General features: G+C 37.5%; 2 protein-coding genes and 1 long non-coding RNA gene across 3 annotated transcripts in view; 2 read left to right on the top strand and 1 right to left on the bottom strand.

Annotated features, from left to right (window-relative positions):
* Nucleotides 1–21,353, bottom strand: part of LOC119426617 (melanoma receptor tyrosine-protein kinase) — a 531,032-nt gene that overhangs the window by 433,547 nt on the left and 76,132 nt on the right. The window lies entirely within an intron of this gene.
* Nucleotides 1–21,353, top strand: part of nebl (nebulette) — a 100,727-nt gene that overhangs the window by 51,496 nt on the left and 27,878 nt on the right. The window lies entirely within an intron of this gene.
* On the top strand, nucleotides 3,930–4,717 carry LOC119426631. Its single transcript, XR_005187630.1, has 3 exons — nucleotides 3,930–3,980; nucleotides 4,269–4,379; nucleotides 4,648–4,717. It is a non-coding gene; the product is annotated as an uncharacterized LOC119426631 (long non-coding RNA).

The raw sequence follows: 21,353 nt of genomic DNA, 5'->3' as shown, positions 1-21,353 counted from the left end.
TTTTTTTTTTTTTTTTTTTTTTTTTTTTTTTTTTCATTTTGTTAGTGTTTATTGTACTTTTGGAGAAAAATCTCAAGTTTTAAAATTAGATTAAAATTTTTTTTAATCAAGATATAATAGGTTTAATTTAATTTAAGTAAAATCGTAATTGTTATAAATATGACCGAAACAAACTGGAAGTACACTTTAGTCATTATGAATACTCTGCAGAATCCCTGAAACAAAAAGGCGTGTGTTTTTAGTTATAGTTTAGGTTTTTATCTCATAAAAACTGAATATGCAGCTGAAACAGGATTAATTTTGTTTGTTTATTTATCTTATTTTCAGGTGAAGTATAAAGAAGCGGGAAAGAAGGAGGCTTCCAGCTGCCTTTACGCTCTGCTGCCTGCGACTCTGGAGACTCAGCTCGCTAAAGAGAGCGCAGAGCTGCTCAGTGACGTGAGAACAGCTTACAACATGTTCAAACTGGCTGTTAAACAAACCACAATGTCTGACCTAATCTTGTTTTTAATGCAAATCTCAGGTGAAGTACAAGGAAAGTGCCAAGAAGGAGATGTCCGCCGCTCTTTACTCCACTCTGCCTGAAACTTTAGAAACCAGCTTCAGCAGAGAGATGAGCGACGTTTTGAGCGAGGTATCAAACCCACAGAAACCATCTCTTGACTTCAAACCAAGTCATTATTTATTTTTTTAAATTAATTTAACATTTAAGAAGTCACCATAATTCCTGCAACGAGCTGCAGTTTTATATAGTCTGTTATAAACGCAGCATCACAGCTCTGATTATCCACAGAGACGATCAAAGAGGTTATCTAAGTTTCAGACCTTTTTAATTATAACGTTAAAGCTGCTGCGCTGATTACATCATTAATGAGGCTGTCAGCTTCGATGCAAGATGACACAGTTATTAGTTCACCCACAACTGAAAAACTGATGTGACAAGTTTTAACATCTAAAGCAAATGTCACCCAGCTGAGCTGTCCAGAGAATATATTCTTCTTAGTTTTTTGTGTTTTGTGACAGATTAAATACAAAGAAAATGGCATCAAAAGTCTCTCTCAGAGTCTCTACAGTCAGCTGCCAGAAACGGCTGAGATGAAATTCGCCAAAAACGTCGCTGAGCTGCAGAGCGAGGTGAGAAACTACTGGAAATGTGTTTGTTTTGTTGTTGTGCCCTGCTAACAAATGAAAATTTGTGCTGTAAAATAAACTAAGTTTGAGGGCTTTAAAAATACCAACCACAAATTGTTTAAAATAATTTAAAATTTACTGCTAATCTTAAACTGATTCCACTGCTGCACTCCAAGGTTTATTTACAATAACATACCTGCCAACGTTTACTGATGGCAATGAGGGACACCTACTGTATATGTATTCACGAGCACCAGGGATGCGAAGAAGTTGGGGGGTCCATCCATCCATCCATCCATCCATCCATCCATCCATCCATCCATCCATCCATCCATCCATCCATCCATCCATCCATCCATCCATCCATCCATCCATCCATCTATCCATCCATCCATTATCTTAACCCGCTTCTTCCTTTTTTGGGTCCCGGAGGTCACTGGTGCCCATGTCCAGCTATCACTGGGCGAGAGGCAGGGGACACCCTGGACAGGTCTCCAGTCCATCACATAGAGACAAACGAGACAAATGAGACAAACAACCATTCATTCTCTCACTGACGCCTAGGGACAATTTAGAGTTACCAGTCAGTCTAACAAGCATGTTTTTGGTCTGTGGGAGGAAACCGGAGTACCCGGAGAAAACCCACGCACGCACGGAGAGAACATGCAAACTCCACCCAGAAAGGCTCTCGGACCGGGACTTGAACCGGGGCAACCTGCTTGAGGCAGCAGCTCTACCAATTGGGCCACCATGCTGCCCTGGTGGGGTGGGGGTGGTTCCTTGTCCTAAATTCCCCAGGACACACAAGCAATATTTAATCTAATAAGTAAAGATTTTCAACCTAATACATTATGGTTGATGGTTGAATCAATGAATAAACATATAAACATACCTGAACGTCAACGACAAAATGTTTATCCTGTTTTTTTTCCGAGCGTCTTGCCGATTACATTTTTTTCCCCAAGCTCGCTTTGCATTAATGTAGATTTGTGGCAGTTTGTGATATCAGAAATATTTCAAGGGTTTCTGAAAGCTGAGAAAATGTACTTTACAGTCAGTTGGCATATTACAGTAATCTTGCCCCCGCTGTTGCAGGACACCCTCAAAACAACCCTACTATATCCCTCCTCCCACACAAGCACAACTTGAATAGATTAGTCCAGTCACCTCTTGTCACATGCTGGACATGTGAATGTCCCACCCTCCTTATGTGGGACATGGGACAAGAGGGCAAATCTAGGACTGTCCTAGCCAAACTGGGACAGCTGGTAAATAGATAAATATAATCTAGTTATGTACCTTATCAGTTGGCAGGTGCAATAAAAGCATCACAAGTCTTTTTTTTTTTCAAGTACTGTGGAAGTGAGTTGAGGATCTTTAACTTTAAATCAAAAGAACAATATACAGGCATTGTTTAATAATATAAATGCAAATGAAGCTTTTATAAAAATAAGAATAATTTACAGTTTGTTATGAAATTAAAGCCGATAAATAGTTGGATTAATTGCCACAGTTTCAGTTTTAAAAAGTTCCTTTTTAGGGTTCATTCTTTCAGAGTTAAAGAAATAGTTGGTTAAACTTTGCTGCTTGTATTCATTTTAGATGAAATATAAGAAGGGAAGGACAAAAGTGTCGCGCTCTCTGTACTCCACTCTGCCTGAAACTCTGGAGACGCGTCACGCTAAAGAAGCTTCTGAACTTCAGAGCGAGGTAAAGTTTCAACATTTTTATAAGGAACTTTGTTTGTTCAGCACTTGATTCAAAGTTATTTATATTCTGTAACTATATGTACTACAGTATATATTAAAAATATGCTGATGTGGTTTCAGGATTCAGATGAAGAGGTTTTACAGTTAATTTATTTTATATTCTCATTTATTTTTCTTATTTTATTCTATTTTTTAATTCTTATTCTCATTTTTGTCATTTGTATTTTCATTGAATGTCTTATTCAAAATTTTAATCTATCTTATATTTATTCATTACTTATTATTGTTTTCTTTTCTTTTTTTTTGTCTTTTCTTCTTCACGTTTTTGTCTTCTTCATCTTGAAAATAAAAATGTATATAACTTTATCATTAGAGATTATGGTCACTGAGTTCACCTTAAGTCTTAAGGTGATATAAATATTTTTTGGACCATCAAGAGCTATTGGGGTTGTTATTTTTTTAAAAATCACCATGCTATTGTTTAACCTGACCCAGTTATTATTCAATGTGAACATCCATCCATCCGTTTTTAAGCACATTAGGAATTGAGTCGTGTTGTGTTGTTGATTGTGATTTAAATATACAATTTTTTTTTTTTTTATTTGCTTGTTTATTTATTTTGGTGTTGGTCAGTCTTGATTGTGATAAAATGAGAAAAAATCTTGATCTTGTGACTAAAATAAATCCATGGACCGAGTATTGAACCCTGTGGTACACTATAATGAGTTTATTGTGTGTTTGAGCTATTCTGACTCGCTTTGGGATGCACATTCATGCTCTCATCTACATTCAAGGGGTTTTGGATCATTTTCATTGTTCTTGTTTGTGTTCAGCTGAAGTACAAAACACCTCTGAAGAAAGATCTGTCCTCCAGTCTGTTCCACCAGCTACCAGAGACGTTAGATACTGTCCATGCTAAAGAAGTGTCTGAGCTGCTCAGTGAGGTATCAGCAGAACTACTAGAATTGGGTTTATTAATTGGAGGATAAAACTGGACCTCAAACCTGGCATATTTTGCATTTTTCTCAGGTGAAGTATAAAGAAGATGGCAAGAAAGAGATGAACCTCAACTTGTACTCTCTGCTGCCTGAAACCATCGAAACCCAACGAGCTAAAGAAGTTTCCGATCTGCAGAGTGAGGTACACAGCACAAGTTACTTTAAGCCATTTTCACAAACTTTGCTGCCATTAACATTTTAGCAAAACAAAACCTTAGATTTGTAAAATTGTTGCAGAGTTGTGGGGTTCCTCAGGGTTGGGTTGTAGGGCTTGTTGCAGAGTTGCGGGGTCCCTCAGGGTTGGTCATAGGGCTAGTTCTGGTTTTATTAGATAATGGTCCCTCTATTATTGTTTGAGAAGAACTTGGTGATTTTATTTAAGAAAGATGCCGTATGATTAAACTTTTAAATCTGCTCACATCTCCTTCAGGTAAAATATAAAGAAGGCGTGAAGGAAAAGATTCAGAGCAGTTTGTACCATCGGCTGCCTGAAACCACCGAGACACAGCTGGCTAAACATCTATCTGAGCTACAGAGTCAGGTACAACCAGATACCAGTCACCTTCGTAAGCTTCTGTATGATGTTAAAAATATTTAAACCTACCTCTCATCCATGTGATCTTCACAAAATAATTAAATACTACTACTACTAATAATAAATTAACATTTGAATAATTAAATACATTTATTGCAGTCTAAACACCAGAGTCTTTTTGCAGTTCTTGTAACTTGTATTATTTGTGTATGAACCTGTTTAAATCCTGCTTCTATAGTAAAACTCCTCAGACTGTGTTTATTTTAATTTGTAGACAAAGTACAGGGAAGCCGGTTTGAAGGAGGTGAGTTCCTGTTTGTACTCTCAGCTGCCCAACACCATGGAGACGCAGAGAGCTAAAGAAGCTGCAGATCTGCTCAGTGAGGTGACAAATTAATAGTTTACAAAACAAGAATTAAAAATTAAAATGTAAGCATGCAGGCTGACAGATAACATTCATCCATCTCAACAGATTAAATATAAAGAAAGTGGGAAGAAGGAGATGTCCAGCTCCCTGTACTCGACTCTACCCGACACGATAGAAACCAGCTTCGCCAGAGAGATGACCGACCTCCAGAGCCAGGTAAAAAATACCTTTTTAAAAATTGTGGTTTAATAACAACAACAAAAAACCAGCAACAGTTTTACCTCAGGAGGATCCTACCTCTAGCACAGCAAACTGAGGTCAGACTAGCACTCAGATAAAACCAATAAAAATATTGACATTAAAATAGACAATTTCCCAAGTTCACTTATTTACAGTTTGTCTTTGATTAATTGGTTCTAATTCATGTTTTCAGGCATAGGTTCCTCTCAAGTTATGAGCTAGTCTGAGTTATCGGAACATCACAAATGAAAATGTTGAGTAATATAATGCCATCCCCCACTTGCCATTATTCCTGACAGATTTGTGTAAATCATCGGCTTCAAAAATCCCGTGTTTGACTGCTAGTGAGTCTTTTATTATTATCTTCAGATTATTAAAACAAATTATTCACTCTAAGAAAAATAAACATCAAATCTGCTTTTCTTATAAGATATACAATAACAATAACATTGCTTTCTACTATTAGTGCTTAGTGTCTTCTTAGTTTAGCGTATTTCTTAGTTCATATCTTAGATTTTACTACTGTTTTTTCTTTACAATTTGCTTTTTGTTGATTGTAACTGGGACCCTGAGTTTCGTTCCACCTCATGTACCACTTGTGATGTGTGTGAATGACAATAAAGACACCTTGACCTTGATAAAGTGTCATCAGTAAAATACTGGTAAAGTACTATTAGTTGTGTATTTCTAATGTTAAAGATTTTTTTAAACGTTTGAGAATAAATAAGTCCCATTAGCAGCACGATGGCTCAGTGGTTAGCACTATTTTCTCACAGCAACCAGGTCCTAGGTTCAGTCCCAGGCTGGACCTGGGACCTTTTTGTGTGGAGTTTGCATGTTCTCTCCGTGCATGCGTGGGTTTTCTCCGGGTGCTCCAGTTTCCTCCCACAGATTAAAAACATACATGTTAGGCTGCCTTCAGACCCAGGCCTCCCTTGCAAAAGAGATTTGTGATCTCAATAGGATTTGCCTGGTTAAATAAGGTTAATAATTTGAACTACCATTTAATTTGATGCCCTATGATGGACTTGCGACCTGTCCAGGGTGTACCCCGCCCCTCGCACAGTGATTGCTGGACATGGGCACCGGCGACCCCCGTGACCCAAAATGGAAGAAGCGGGTAAACGATAATTGATGGATGGATTTAATTGGATGTGTTAGACTCATTCAAATAAGCCGAGTCATACTTTATTACTCAAACATTTTACATTAATTAAATTAACATTAGTTCCCCCAGAATGCTGGAGGGGGTCCAGGATGTGCATCAACTGAAAGTGGATATCTTCTTAAATGAAATACATGGAGCTGCAGCTCGAATGCTGTTTGATTAGTTATAAATAACCTGGATTACCTAATTCTGTCTGATGTTTATGGGCTCAGAAACACATCAGAGGTCTGATTAGCATCAGAACCAGGATCAAAGAGAATCACTGGCTGTTCTTAAAATTCATTCAAGTATTCAGTCACAGGAAGGTGGAAAAAAATAATATTTAAAGTAATTTTAAAGCCAAATAAAAGTGTTACACTGAAGTGAAAGTATTTATGAGCTATAATTATATTTAATTTTGTATTTTCTTCCAGAACAAGTACAAAGAGGATGGGAAGAGGAGCCTCTCTCAGAGTTTTTACTCTCAGCTTCCAGAAACTGCAGAGACCCAGTTTGTTAAAACAGTTTCTGATCTGCAGAGCGAGGTGAGGTCCAGGTCCACGTCCTCATCAAAGTTCAGCTGTTTTAGCTTTAGCTTCATGTTACAGAAAAATTCTGCAGAGCAAAGAAAGTTTTAGCACAGAAGAACTTTCAGGCAGATGTTTGTGTGAAACTACCAGTCATGTTGAGTAGAACAAGGAAAAACTAAATAGAGCTGCTATCTAGGGCGCCCGGGGGAGCAGTTGGTGGGGGTTAAGGGCCTTGCTCAAGGGCCTAGAGCGGGGCAAATGAGGATGGAGGCAGATGTGGGTGCTTCATTTTTCCCACCTACATTTTGATGTTGTCGGTACTGGGAGTTGAACGGGCGATCTTCCGATCACAGGCCCACCTTCTCTAACCTCTGCACCACCACTCCCTAGCAAACTGGTAGCGAAAAAGCTAATTGTAACAACAAACTTTCTAAAATTTGAGCATATCAAAAACAAAGAGTCAGAATGATGAAGCAGATTTCAAAGAAAACATTGTTTTGAAGGAACAGAAGAGTTTTCTGTGTATTTCAGTAAGAAACATATTTGTAAATAAAGTTAAATTATTTTAAAACAAAATAAGTAAAAAAAATCACAGCTCCTATCTCCTTAATGAGTTGAACATGTTTGAAATATAAATACCTAAAATAGCACAAAGTCTGTAGAAGTAATGATAGCAAAATAAATAAATAAATAAAAATAAAACAGGAAAACAACAGTGTCAATGCTGAGTCAGCGTTCATTCACACAATCGAAATCAGTCTGACCAAAGTCAGTCATCAGATATGCAGATGACTCACAGCTTTATTTTAAGTCTTGTGTGACTTCTAGAAGAAAAAAGTGCTACAGATAAATATGAGAGTAGTTTTAAAATGGGAGGTTAATGATTTTGTTTTGTGTTCAGCTAAAATACAAAGAAGCAGTAAAGAAAGAAGTGACAAACTCTCTGTACTCGACTCTCCCTGAGACTCTGGAAACTCAACACGCTAAAGAGGCATCGCAGCTGCAGAGCCAGGTAACCACAGTAACACTGTGAGAAAGAGTCACATACACTAAATACATCCATACGTACTGTTTTCTGGCAAATCATACAACATAAACAACATTTGCAAAAAAAAATTTCAATAAAAAAACAGAAAAATGTCCTGAGACAAATAAGTCGAGAAGCAAAATTCATCCCTCTTTGGAGCTCTACAATTTAAACAGACTTCACAACAGAAACATCATTCAGAGTTTAAACAGGCCTCAGAAACTTGACTGTACTGTTGTTTGATATAATTAATGTTTTTTTTGTTTGTTTTTGTTTTTCAGAATCACAGTTTAGGTTTTAGGATTTTTTGACATTTTATAGAATTTTCAGCTCAGAGTGGAAAGATGTTACACATTAGCATTTGAGCTGTCTAAACAATCCAATTTTTTCAAACTCTTCATATTTATATAATATTTACCCTCATGCAGTTTATATATTCAAAAGTAGCCATTTGTCACTTCTATAGGACTGATGGCTTTCTCTCAAATCCCCTCAGAGTGCAGAGCAATCACACCCAAACTCCCATTGACTTCCACTATATTTATTATTTTACAACTACCAGTAGAGGCTCATTTTCTAGTTTATATTTCTGTCTTCCCATCTGGTGAAGAGTGCTGCTGTGTGCCTCTTTTTTTGACTCCTCAGGAAAAAGCGGGAATCACTATGACAACCAGTGACACAGCATTAACTGAGTTGCAGGATTTTTGAGCAGTGTCTGCTTCGGTGCCCTTCCAAATTAAATCATAATTGTTGGCAGCTGTCTTTGTAATTTGCATATCAGATTTTATGACTCGTCATTAAATTTAGCTGATGTTTACGAGCTTTAATTGTTTGTCCTACAGCTGACGTACAAACAGAACCAGAACAAAGACGCCTCCAGTCTTTACCACCTGCTGCCAGAAACCATTGACACTCAGTTTGTCCGACAACAGACGGAGCTGCTCAGTGAGGTTATGATTGTTTCTCATGACCCTTTTCATGCCGTAACATCTAACCATCACCATGTAAATCTGTTTCTGTCCCTGTAGGAACATTTAGAGGTAAATACATGTCCGTGTTCTCTGTTCTCCCCCCACTTGTTCTGTTTTGTCGGTGTAAAAGGTCAAATACAAAGAAGACGGGAAGAAAGAGATGAGCGTGAATCTTTATTCTCTGCTTCCCGACACCCTTGACGCTCAGCGGGCCAAAGAGCTGACCGAGATGCAGAGTGAGGTGGGTGCACTGAAAACACATCAGATTATCTTTCATTTTTACAGGTCTGGTGATAAATTAGATTCAAAATGTCTCTGCTTTGGTGGATTTGTTTTTGTTCCAGCAGCATTAAAGGGTAGTTTTAGCTGAGGAAGGAAAAACACGCAGAAGCTAAAGCAGAAATAGATATAAATGTATTTAGATTATTATTTATGTAAATTCAGTCATTTATGGAAAACTGCATGTTCAAATTTAAGCCTGAAATTTAGGATTTTTACAGTCTTAATGCTGTCATTCTGCTACTTTTAGCTTTTAGCCAGTCTTTGCTTGTTTTAGCTTTTGCTTATCCTTTTGCTAGTTTTACTATTCAACAAGCCTCTTGATACTTTTAGCTTCTGTGAAGTTTTTTATACATTAGACTTGCAGTTGGAAGCATTCTGATAATTTTAGCTTTTACTTACCTTCTTACTACTTGAGTGTTTAGCTAGCCTTTTGCTACTTTAGCTAGCTGTCCCTTTACTTTTAGATTTTAGCCTATTATAGCTTTTTGGCTTCTGGCTAGCTCTGTTATACTTTAGGTTTCTAGCTTGAGGCCTTTACTACATTTAGTTACTTTTAACAAGACTTGTTACCTCTCAACTAGCTTTTTGCTAGTTTTAGCTTCTGTCAAGCCTTTTTTATACATTCTAGACTTCTAGTTGGTAGCCTTTTGATAAGTTTAGCTTTTACCTTTAGTTTTTAGCTAGCTTTTTGCTGCAGTAAACATTTAGTTAGTCATTTGCTCTTTCTAGCAATAAACTACTGCACTGGTACTTTTAGTTTTTAGCTATCATTTTACTGCTTTTGGTTAGCCTTTTGTTAGTTTTAGCTAGCTTTTTTTAAACTTTGACTTTATTTAGCCTTTTGCTCTTAGCTAGCCTTTAGCTAAATTATCATTTAGCTAGTGTTTTGCTGCTTTTAGCTTTAAATTAGACTTTTGCTACATTTAACATTTAGTGTTCCTATGAGCCATAATCCAGTAGAAAAGTCGATTATTTACTTTGTAGAAATGAAATAACAAAATAAGTGTATTTTTTAAGCTTAATAAAGTTGTTTTAAGATCTCAGATGTCATTATGATTATAGCATTAGTTTGTTTTATTTTTCAGTCTTTAAGCAGGTTTTCAATATTTTCTCAGCAAACAATATAAAACAAATTTTATGATTTATTTTCCATTGTGGTCACAGAGGGGTGTCAAAACTTAAGCATAGCTTTAAAAGTTGTACGTTCTAATTTGAAGGGAAACTTTGAATCTGAAATTATTTGCTTCTTTCAGACTAAATACAAAGAGTCCAGTAAGAAACAAACTTCATCGTCTCTGTACCATCGACTTCCTGAAACTCTGGAGACGCAACGTGCCAAGGAGGCCTCCAAGCTGCAGAGTCAGGTGGGAAACATTATTTCATCATTCTGAAGCAGCTCGGAGGAAACGTGGGGAATGTTCATGACTCAACGAAATGTAACTTTGCGTTTGTAAAGTAGCTTCAACGCTGATGTTTACAAGTTGTTCCACTCATTTGAGCAGTGAGCTGAAGAGCTAAAGCTGATTATTTTGTCTTGTAGATTTTGTATAAAGAAGCTGTTAAGAAGTATCTGTCCTGTCCAGTTTACCATCGGCTTCCTGAAACTCTGGAGATGCAGTTCGCCCGAGAGGTCGCAGACCTGCAGAGCGAGGTCAGCGCTGTGAAAACAGCTTAAGGTTACATATTCAGCTGCAACGTTCACCAATCCTGCAGGTTTAAATTAGGACTTAAAGCACCGAAAACAGTAGTGTGAATGCTGAGTCGGCATTTATACTTTTATTTTTCCCGTTTATCTTCTGTACGTTTTTCAGCATCTAACTATTTCAGCAGAATTTCAGCTATTTTAGCGGCTCATAGTCTAAAACGTTCAATTCGTTCAGGAGATAGGTGGTAGGAATTCTAATTTTTGTGACATTTTGTACTTTTCAAAGTCTATAAGCAAATTTTTTTATTTAGTAAAATTAATGTTTTAACTTTAGCTTTTAATATTTTTTTTATATATAGTTTTAAGTTTTACCAACTGTTTTGCTATATTTAGCTTGTATATACTGGGCAAAATTGAACTTATAGCTGCTGTTGTGCTAATTTTAGCTACAAATTTTTTATTTAACCTTTAGCAACATTTGATTAAATCCGAGCTTTAAGCTATTATTTTGCTAATCTTAGCTTTATGTACTGATGTTTTTTATTTAAATTATTGTTTTTGCTTTATTTTATATATTTTTTTGCTTTTAGCTACTTTTGCTCTAAATTTATCTCAAAACTAAAGCTGTTTGAATTTTAACTTTAAGCTGCAATTTAGCAGATTTTGGTTACTTTTTTAAAAATAGTTATTGGTTTGCTTGTATTAGAATTTAGATAATTATTTACAAATTTTAGCTTTTAGCTACAAAGTACATCTGCTAATCTCGCTAATTATTGCTTTTACCTGGTGTTATTTTTATTCTAGCTTTAAGCTACTGTTGCGCCTATAGCATTTAGCTGCTGTTTTTTATCCACTGTTGTACTGGATTTAGCATTTAGATAGTTGTACAAATCTTAGCTGTTATCTAAAATCTTTGCCTTTAGTGTCTGTTGTATTATTCTTTGCTTTAAGGTGATGTTGTGCTAATTTTAGCTTTTAGCTACAGTTTTGCTAAGTTTAGTTTTGGCTGAGCTTGTTTAAATGGTACTAGTTTGACCTTATTTAATACATTTCTGCTGTTATTCAGTGCTCAGATGGTAGTTTTAGCAGAAAAAAGATTTTTCCTGTGGATTTTTTTTTTTTTGTCAGGTCAAGTCAATTTTATTTATAAAGCACATTTAAAAACAGCAGCTGTTACCAAACTGCTTAACAATAAAAAGCAATGGCAGTAATTTAAAGAAAAAAATAATACCAAAAATTAATTAAAAGCACCAAAAGAAAAACACAAAACAACAAAATACTAAACCAAATCACACTGTGTTACTGCACTCTCTTTGTTTATTTCAACTTATTCTGCTAATTTCTATAGATTTTATTCTTTCGTTTTTAATTTTTATAGTGTTTTTTTAAATTTGATATTTTGTTTTGTTGATTTTATTTTTTTGTAATGTTTTATTTTTGGATTTGATATTTTGTTTTTTGCTGTTTTGGGGTTCTGTCGGCAGAGAAAGTACAGAGAGGAGGGGATGAAGAGTCTCTCTCAGAGCGTCTTCTCTCAGCTCCCAGAAACCTCGGAGACTCAGTTTGTTAAAACAGTTTCTGAACTGCAGAGCGAGGTGAGATGAAACACGATGGAAGGAGAACCTATCGGGTCCAACAACATAAACCCGGTTCTGTTCTGCAATAAATTTACTTCCTGATGTTTAGATCTTTAAACGTTTTATTTCAGACAAAGTACAAGAAGTCGGGGAGGCGGGAGGCCAGCGGGAGTTTGTTCTCTGTGATGCCAGAAACTCTGGAAACTGAACATGCCAAACAGGTCTCACGGATCCAGAGCCAGGTACTGAACACAGAGTTCTGCTTATTTTAAGACTTATTTGATCACAGAAATCTGACGAGGTTGTGGCCTGAAGAGTCGTAACATTTACTGCTGTTTCTGCAGCTGAAATTGTATATTTATGACTACAAATTCAATGTTTTCCAGATAATTATCCTCTGTTTTAGCTCAAACTCTCTCTGAGCATACACCCACAGTCTCTTTCAGTGTTTCTTAAAGCAGCCACACTTCAGTTCATTACGTCTGACCAAAAGATTTCAGTGCAGCACAACATGTATACTGGGTCCAAACTTTAGGGATTAACGACTATAAGAACGTCTGGCTGTTTGAGAGGAAAAGCTAAAGAAGTTTAATTTATTAAAGTTTGATTAACTGCCTCCACCCATCTTACAGAGCAGTTAAAACTTTGTTGTTGCAGGTGAAGTATAAAGAAGACCTCCAGAAGGAGCTGTCCTCCAGTTTGTACTCCAGCCTTCCTCAGACTCCTCAGACCGAAAGGGCCAAAGAAGTGACAGAACTCCAGAGTCAGGTGAAATTACATCCAGCTCCTAAATCAGCTAAAAACAAACAAACAAAAAACTAGAGAAATGCAATTTCCTGTGAAAACGCAGTGCGCTTATTGCTGAATGAGTTTTTCTGAAAGCTGCTAAAGAAGTTGAAACTAGCTGAAAAGGTTTCATCACTGAGCTGTTAATGTGAGATGAATTTGAACAGCTGACAGCAGCAGAAAACAGCAGAAATGTGTGGAAAAAGCTGAATGTAGCAGAAATTAGCATTGTTGAAATAGGCAGGGAGGCAGATTACAAAAAGATTAATTTAGCAAAATAAAATAACTGTAAATGCTAAAAATTTGCTGAAATTAGCAGAAAAGGGCTGAAAAGAGCATAACAAGTTGAAATTACTTGAAAGAATCACATAAGGTGGAAATTAGCTAACTCAAATTAGCTGAAAAATATTTAAAAAAGGAGCTGAAACTGCAGAAAAAGGAGCAGAATAACCTAAAATTAGCAAGAAAAATGCTGAAAGAAGCAGGAAAAAAGCTAAATGAATGAACCTTAAATTAGCAAACAGAAGCTAAAAAAAGCTGAAAGGAACCGTTAAAGGTTGTAAACAGCTAAAGGGTTTGAAGGCTGTGAAGAGAGCTCCATTCATTTTGAATGAGAAAAACATGGCTGACAAAGCTAAATAATTAAAATGTAAAAATTGCTCAAACACCAAAAGTCACAGCAGGAATGTCCTGAATGAGCCGAACGTTTTGAGGCATGAATTATTGAAACACTGTAGAACAAAAACAATGTGCCTAAAAATGTGTGGAAATAAAACCGGATCTAAAGGTGTGAATGTTTAGAAACGGTCAAACTAATAATGTTTCCTGGCGTTAAAATATTGACGTCCATTCCTTTTATTGACGTGCACCCACGAACACTTTAATTTATCCTCCTGATGGGATTATTAAAGACTCATGTGATAAAGCAACAAACAATTTAAAGGTCCACATATATAAAACATTAAAGATGATTTTTATTAGCTCGTAGTAGTGTTTAGTAAAAACGAAGAGCTGCATATTTTACAGCTTCAGTGCAGATAGTGAAGTACCAGTCTCTACTACAGCGAACCTTTTGTCCCAAAAATAAGGCATTATTCAGGCTACAAGAAAGGCTGAACCAGAACTGAAGAGTGGTGGTGCCACTGATTAAAGTAAAATAGACTAACACATGTAGTTTACTGAGTCTATCTTTATGCATCCTCTGACCGATCACAAACCACAGATGGAGCCCGAGCATCGTGGAATCAGAAGAGGCGTGAAGCAGAACTCAGCTGGGTCGATGTGGAGCAACAACACATTAATTGCATGAATCATGCTAGTAATCTCAGGGAGACACAATAGCAACCATTACAGGACTATAGGAAGTACAGAGTACCACTGGGAAAAAACATGAGGTAGTGACCATATACATATACAGTAGTCCCTCACTACTTCACTGTTCGTTTTTCGCAGGTTCGCTCTATCGCAGTTTTTCAAAGTAAGACACACATGACACACAATTGGCTGATTGATGGATGAGCCGCATGATCGGCATGGAACTTTTATTTAAAATAAAGTATTTTAAATTATTTAGCACCTGCTGCACCTGTGTGCAGCCCACAGCTGAAGGAGAAGCTTCGTCCTGCAGCGTGTCATATCTCCGCTCTGCAGCGGAGAAGTGGGAGTGGCAGAGAGCATTGGCAGAGAGCAGCCGGTGGCAGAGAGCTGAAATCACGACATTCTGTGCTCTTTTAGAGTGCTTAGAGTTCAGAAACAACGTATACACTTTGAGGTCTTTGCAGTTTTTCACTTATCACGGGGCTTCAGGGTACGGATCCCCCGCGATAAATTAGGGACTACCTGAGGAGAGAGCAAGGAGCAGGTGAGAGTGGGCAGGGCAGAAGCAGAGTAATCTCCAGGAGAAAACACTGGGGAGAACTGATAAACACAGGACCCTCAAAATGTAAGAAATAACCGAGGATAACAGAAAAACATAATAAAATAACACAAAAACAAAGAATCCTCACTCAGATGACATATGTTTTGCCTCTGTTACTACCTTTGCTTTACAGCATAAAGCATTATCAGGGTGGGCTGGTTTTGAGCCCCTCACTGCCTTGGTCCATTCAGGAATCACACTGAGCCCTGCTGAGGCGTCCTGTGGAAGAGCCTTTAAGTTTGCCTCACTTTGTTTGTTTGTTTGTTTATGTTGCAGGTTAAATATAAAGAGAGCTGTAAGAAGGAGGCATCCTCCTCCCTCTATCACCTCCTCCCTCAGACGGCTGAGACCCATTTGGCCAAACAGAACTCTGAGATGCAGAGCGAGGTAACCTCCACTGTTTTCATCTCTTATTTCTCTTTTTAACTACGTGCTAAATCTCATTTTTAATCTTTTTAAGGTGAAGTACAAGAAGGACGTGGATGATCTGCCCAACACTCTGTTCTCTCTGCTGCCTGAAACTCTGCAGACTCAGTTTGTTAAAGACATGCAGGAAACTCACAGCCAGGTGAGAACAGGTCCAAAAGCAGCTGTAGTTTGTCCACTTGGCTCGTTAGGGTCTAACAGGCTGACCTCTGATTGGTCAGCGGCTGATAAATCTGCCCGATGACGTCGCAGAATGTTCAACTGCAGATAAGATGTTTGTAGACGAGGTGGATTCTCTTGAGAAGACAGATGGTTGTTGAACATTTAAAAATGTCTTTCAGCTGAAATACAAACAGGAGGCGAAGGAGCAGACGGCTTCGGCTCTTTACTCCAAACTGCCTGAAACTCTGGAGACCAAACACGCCAAAGAAGTGACCGAGCTGCAGAGTGAAGTGAGTTTATTGTTTACCGTTTTCGTGTTTATTTTTCTGAACATTTTCAGCCATCATCTGCTTCTGCACTCTTTGTTCAGTTTTTTGATCTATATATTAAAACGTTCGGCTCATTCAGGTGCTGTGACTTCTGGTTTTAGAAAATGTCAGAGTGAGTCTTTATTTGTCATTCACACTGGAACAAATTTATGTACAAAGGGTCCCAGTTACATCCAGCAAAAGTATAAAATGTAAAAGAAAAACAGTAATAAGATCTAAGATATTAACTAAGAAAAATGTTAACTAAAAATACACTAAGCACTAGTAGAACAAAAACAATACGCCGAACAGCAGCACGTAGACTATGCACAATTGTACTTTTGAAAAGATTTAATTTTATTTACAAATATGTTCTTCACAGAAAAGCATTGAAACCAGTTCCTTCAAAAAATTTGTTCGCTTTAAAATCTGCTTCAGCTGCTGGCTTTGTTTTTGTCTTTTTATGCTACTGTATTTTTTATTTGTAGCTAAGTTTTGCTATCTAAACATGCTGTTCTTATATTTATAGCTTTGACCTAACTTATTGCTTCTTCTAATTTTTAGCTGGAGGTTTTTTTTTTTTAATCTTTTACCCTTTTGTTAGCTACCCATTTGCTACTTTAGATAGAACCTTTTGCTACTTAGCTAGGTTTTGCTAATTTTAGCTTTTTGCTAAACTTTTTCAACTTTAAACAAGCCTTTTGCTACTTTAACAAAAAAAAACTTTTCCTATTTTAGCTTCTATTAATATTTCTAGCTACCCATTTGCTACTTTAGATAGAAACTTTTGCTAATTTTAGCTAGGTTTAGCTAATTTTAGCCTTTTGCTAACATTTTTCAACTTTAAGCAATCCTTTTGATACTTTAACAAACAAACCTTTTCCTATTTTAGCATATTTCTAGTTAACCATTTGCTATTAGCATTAAGTAGCCTAATTCAGCTCTATCTTTTTGCTAACATTTTGCCACTTTTGCTTTTTGTGAACCTTTGGCTACTTTTAGCTATCATTTTGCTACCTTAAGTAAAAGCCATTTCCTACTTTTAGTTAGACATTTGCTCTTTTTATTTATTTAGCCTAATTATTTTAGCTTCTTGCTATAGTTTTTATTACTGTTAGCTAGTGTTTTGCTATATTTATTTTGCATTTAATCAAAGTTTTCCTCTCCACCTTAGAAAAAATATTCAGAAGAAGGAAAGAAACAGATGACGTCTCCTCTGTACGCTCAGCTTCCTGAAACTTCACAGACTCAGTTTGTACGAGAAGTGACCGAAGTTCTCAGCGAGGTAAACATCAGCTTAAATATCAGCGCAGAGGGTTCAAAGGTCGATGCTAATTGTCACAGCCTGGATTTAAAAAATAATTTGATGGTCGTTTGTTTTAATTTACACCACATGTTTATTGTTTTGAACATTTACAATAATTTTAAGAAACAAGGCAGAAGACCTTGATGTGAACCACTGCTCACCTTAGAGTAGCAGCAGTTCCAGAGTCTCTTCAGGTTTGTCTCCATCAGTTCAGGACATCAGGTCTGTGCTGCTTGTGTCCACCAATCAAACCAGAGACTCTCAGCTAGACTGGGCTTTGACCAGGACCAGTCCAGGACCTTTAATTGGTTCTCCTTAAACCAGTGAAGTGTTCTTCAGCTATGTGCTCAGGGTCGTCCATGCTGTGGGGATGGTGTTCCCAGCCTGATTAGATGCTAGGTTTGCACCAGGGTTGTCCTGGTTGACCAAACAGTTAAATTACAGCACCTTCTCAAATATGGCTTTTAGCAAACCCAGCAGCGCCTGTAAATTAAATTTCTTTTTTATTCTGTAGAATAAATATAAGGAAAGTGGGAGGAAGAGCCAGACTGTGAGTGTTTACTCTCAGCTCCCACAGACCACCGAGACCCAGTTTAACAAAGCTGTGTCTGAGATCCAAAGTCAGGTAAAGTGAAGCGGTTTTTACCTAAACGGGTCCAGCTCTGAACCTCAGGGTTTGACATGAGTTTAAATGTTTTGTTTCTGCTCTTTCAGGTCAAATATAAGGAGGCGGGAAAAAAAGAAGCATCCAGCTGTCTGTACTCCAAGCTTCCTGAGACTCTGGAGACGCAACACGCTAAAGACGCCTCACAGCTTCAGAGTCAGGTACGTCCAACCATGCAAACCTTTACAGGTTTTAAAGTGTGATCTAAAATCTGTCCGCTCTGCCCTCTTCTTCTTACAGGTGAAGTATAAACAGGAAGTGAGCTCGTCTCTGTACCACCAGCTGCCTGAAACCACCGAGACACAGCTGGCTAAAGAGCTAAGAGACGTTTACAGCCAGGTGAGAAAGTCAGGAAAATAGAGTGACCTCTCCGTTGAGAGCTTTAAACTCAGATGTGTTTATTATTTTATTTCCTGCAGGTGAAATACAGAGAGGAGGGGAAGAAGGAGGTCAGTCAGAACCTGTATTCACACCTCCCAGAGACGGCAGAGACGCAGCACGCTAAACAGATGTCAGAAATACAGAGCCAGGTGAGGACCCTGAACGCCTCGTTGTGTTATAGTTTGACTGAGTCAATCTATACTTCTGCAGATTTTGTGCTATTTTAGCTGTTTATATGTCAAACGTTTGGCTCGTTTAGTAGACAGGGTTGTGAGTTGTCAGTTTTGATCTCCACCTTTAGCTTTGAGTGAGACTTTTTCTAGTGTTTTGCTATGTTTAGGTTATAGTTTTGTTACCTTTGTTTTCAGTCAACCTTTCACCACTTTTAGCTTCTAGATAACCTTTTGATACTCTTACTAATCTTTGGTTACGTTTAGCTTCTACTTAGTCTTTTGCCTCTTCTAGTGTTTAGCTACCATTCTGCTACTTTAGACTTTAACCTAGCCTTTAGATATTGTAATTTTTAGCAGAGATGTTGCTGCCTTTAGGTTTGAGTGAGTAATTTGATACCTTTAGCTAGCATTTCACTACTTTTAGCTTCTAGCCAGCCATTTGATTATCCTTTGTCTATGGTTATGTTTATTTTTTTTGCTAAACCTTTACTACTTATAGCTAACCTTTTTGCCTTTTTTCTATTTTTAATGTTTAGCTGTTGTACTGCTTCTTTAAGTTTTAACCTAGCCTTCAGGTACTTTTATCTTTTAGCTGACATTTTTCTGCCTTTAGTTTCTAGCTAGACTTTTGATACTTTTAGCTTTCTACTATTTTTATCTTTTAGGTAGAATTTTTTTTACTTGAACTTTACCTGAACACTAGTTAATCTTCTAGCTAGCCTTTTGATACTTTTAGCTAGCCTTTTTGCCTTTTGCTACTTGGTCAGTGTCCCGTTCTTGTAATGCTGAGGTTGCAGGTTCAAGCCCAGGTTGGGTCAGGAAGAGCATCCGGCAGAAGGTAGCAGCCAAACAAAGCTTTTTTTTTACCAACCGTGTTGCTACTTTTATCTTTAACCTAGTCTTTATATATTTTAGCTTCTGGTTGACATTTTTATCTATTTTGCTACTTTTTAGCTTCTAGCTGGCTTTTTAACACTTTTAGTAAGTTTAGCTTCATGCAAGCCTTTTGATACTTTTAGCTAGTCTTTTTCTATCTATAGCTTTTAGTTATTCTGCTTTTTTTTAGCTGTAACAGCTCAGTTTCAGTCACTCAGCCCTCAGTGTCTCCTCTGTTGTTTAACAGAAAACAAAATTTTTCTGGTGTAGTTATATTTAATAAATATTTTTAATTTCCTGTTTATTGTTTTGTTTTTAGGTGAAGTACAAGAAGGACGTGGAGGATCTTCCCAACTCTCTGTTCTCTCTGCTGCCTGAAACTCTGCAGACTCAGTTTGTTAAAGACATGCAGGAAACTCACAGCCAGGTGAGGCACGCTGATGATGATTATTCATCTTCTCATGACATAATTGGTCCGAGTGACCCACACAAGATGGGTCCTGCTGCAAACAGCTAGTGAAGCTGAACCTAGCCTTTAGCTGCTGCTCTGCTAGAATTAGCTTTTGCTACTAGTTTTAACTTTTAGCTGTTGTTTAGCTACTGTTCTACTGCTTTTAGATATGTTTAGGTACTTTCTGTTCTGATGGTTCTAACAGTTCAGTTTCAGCTTCTTCGCCAACATTCAGCAGCCGTTCAGCTCAGTGCTCACGCTGCATTTCTGCTGGAAATTTAAAATTTCCTTAAAAAAAACAACAAAACATTGAGTAAAATTGCTCAGTAAAATTTACAGTTTTAAATTTTGAAGGCCTCTGCAGACGTGTTGCTCCGTCTCACTTCTAAATGGGTTTAAGAGGAACCAAAAGCCTCAGTATCCCTGTCCTCAGGAACAGAAACGCCCTCAGTTTGTCTCTGACACTTCAGGCTGGGGACACGCTGCAGATAAACGTTTATTCTGGTCCTGGTATCAGAAACAGACCCGATTCATTGGCTCCTTCAGCGCTGCTGAAACACTTCAGAACAGAACTAGTGTGATCTCATCTAACCCACAAAGTTTCCATTTATCTACAGGCGTGGTGTTGACAAAAGATGTGATGTGGTGGGAATAAAAAACATGATTTAAAATTTGTTGTTACAGTTTAATCAGAGGGACTGTTTTGGGGACCTGAGGGGCAGCTGTGGCCGAGTGGTTAGAGCAGTCGACCTCCAATGAGAGATTTAGGGGTTCGATTCCACCAGCAGTCACATGTTGAAGTGTCCCTGGGCAAGACACGGAACCCCTCATTGCCTCTGATGTGTGTCCCATCAGTGTATGAATGTGATAAAGCACTGATTAGTCTCCACAGATTCAGATTAGCTTTCTAGAGATCTAGTAGAGTGCTGTATGAATGTGTATGTGGAGGTAAATGAGGGCACAGATTGTGTTGTAAAGAGCTTTGACTATCTTGATTAGATAGAAAGGTGCTACATAAGTAGTCTTTTTACCATTTACCATTTAAAAAGTGCCATTTTTAAGGTTCCTCGGGGTTAGGGTCACTGAAGTTTTGATTTCTTCTGCAGGTTAAATATAAAGCAGTGGCGAAGAACGAATCCAGCAGCTCCTTGTTCCACCTCCTGCCTGAGACTCTGCAGACCCAGCACGTTAAGGAGGTCACCGAGCTGCAGAGCGAGGTGGACACGTTCATTATTCACTCTGTCATTCACTTTTATCAGTCGACAGAAAAACATTTTAAAGAGAACGCTTTGATTCAGTTCATGTAGTCCGCACTGAGTCAGCTCTTAGTGTGGTTTTAAGCATAAAGCTTAAACTTTTTCATGTCAAAAGCTAAATGTTGCATTTCTCCATTCAAGTGAAGTTGAGTTTCTCTGTTCAGCTATTTATCAGGAAAACTCTCAGAACCAGAGAAATGAGTCAGTAAAACACTTTGTGATGTGATTTATTCAGCAACTATACAAACAAGTTCAGAGTTTAGCTGCAGATTTTACACCTCTGATGGCTCGAGAACCTCCTGAATATTTAAACATTTGTTTCCACACAAAACGCTGAGTCAGCATTTCAATTGTTGTTTTACTCTTCATCATTTTATTACAGATTTTATAACTCAACTACATCTTCAGCCTTTGTTCTATTTCAGCTGTGCATAGTTCAAAACATTCAGCAGATTGATGCTGAATTGTTGTAATTTTTATACTTAAA

The sequence above is a fragment of the Nematolebias whitei genome, chromosome 20 (genome assembly GCF_014905685.2).
Source record: "Nematolebias whitei isolate Nwh7 chromosome 20, NemWhi1, whole genome shotgun sequence".
NCBI classification, from domain to species: Eukaryota; Metazoa; Chordata; class Actinopteri; order Cyprinodontiformes; family Rivulidae; genus Nematolebias; species Nematolebias whitei.
The sequence above is the reverse complement of the archived record's forward strand: the minus strand, read 5'-3'. Positions and strand labels throughout refer to the sequence as shown.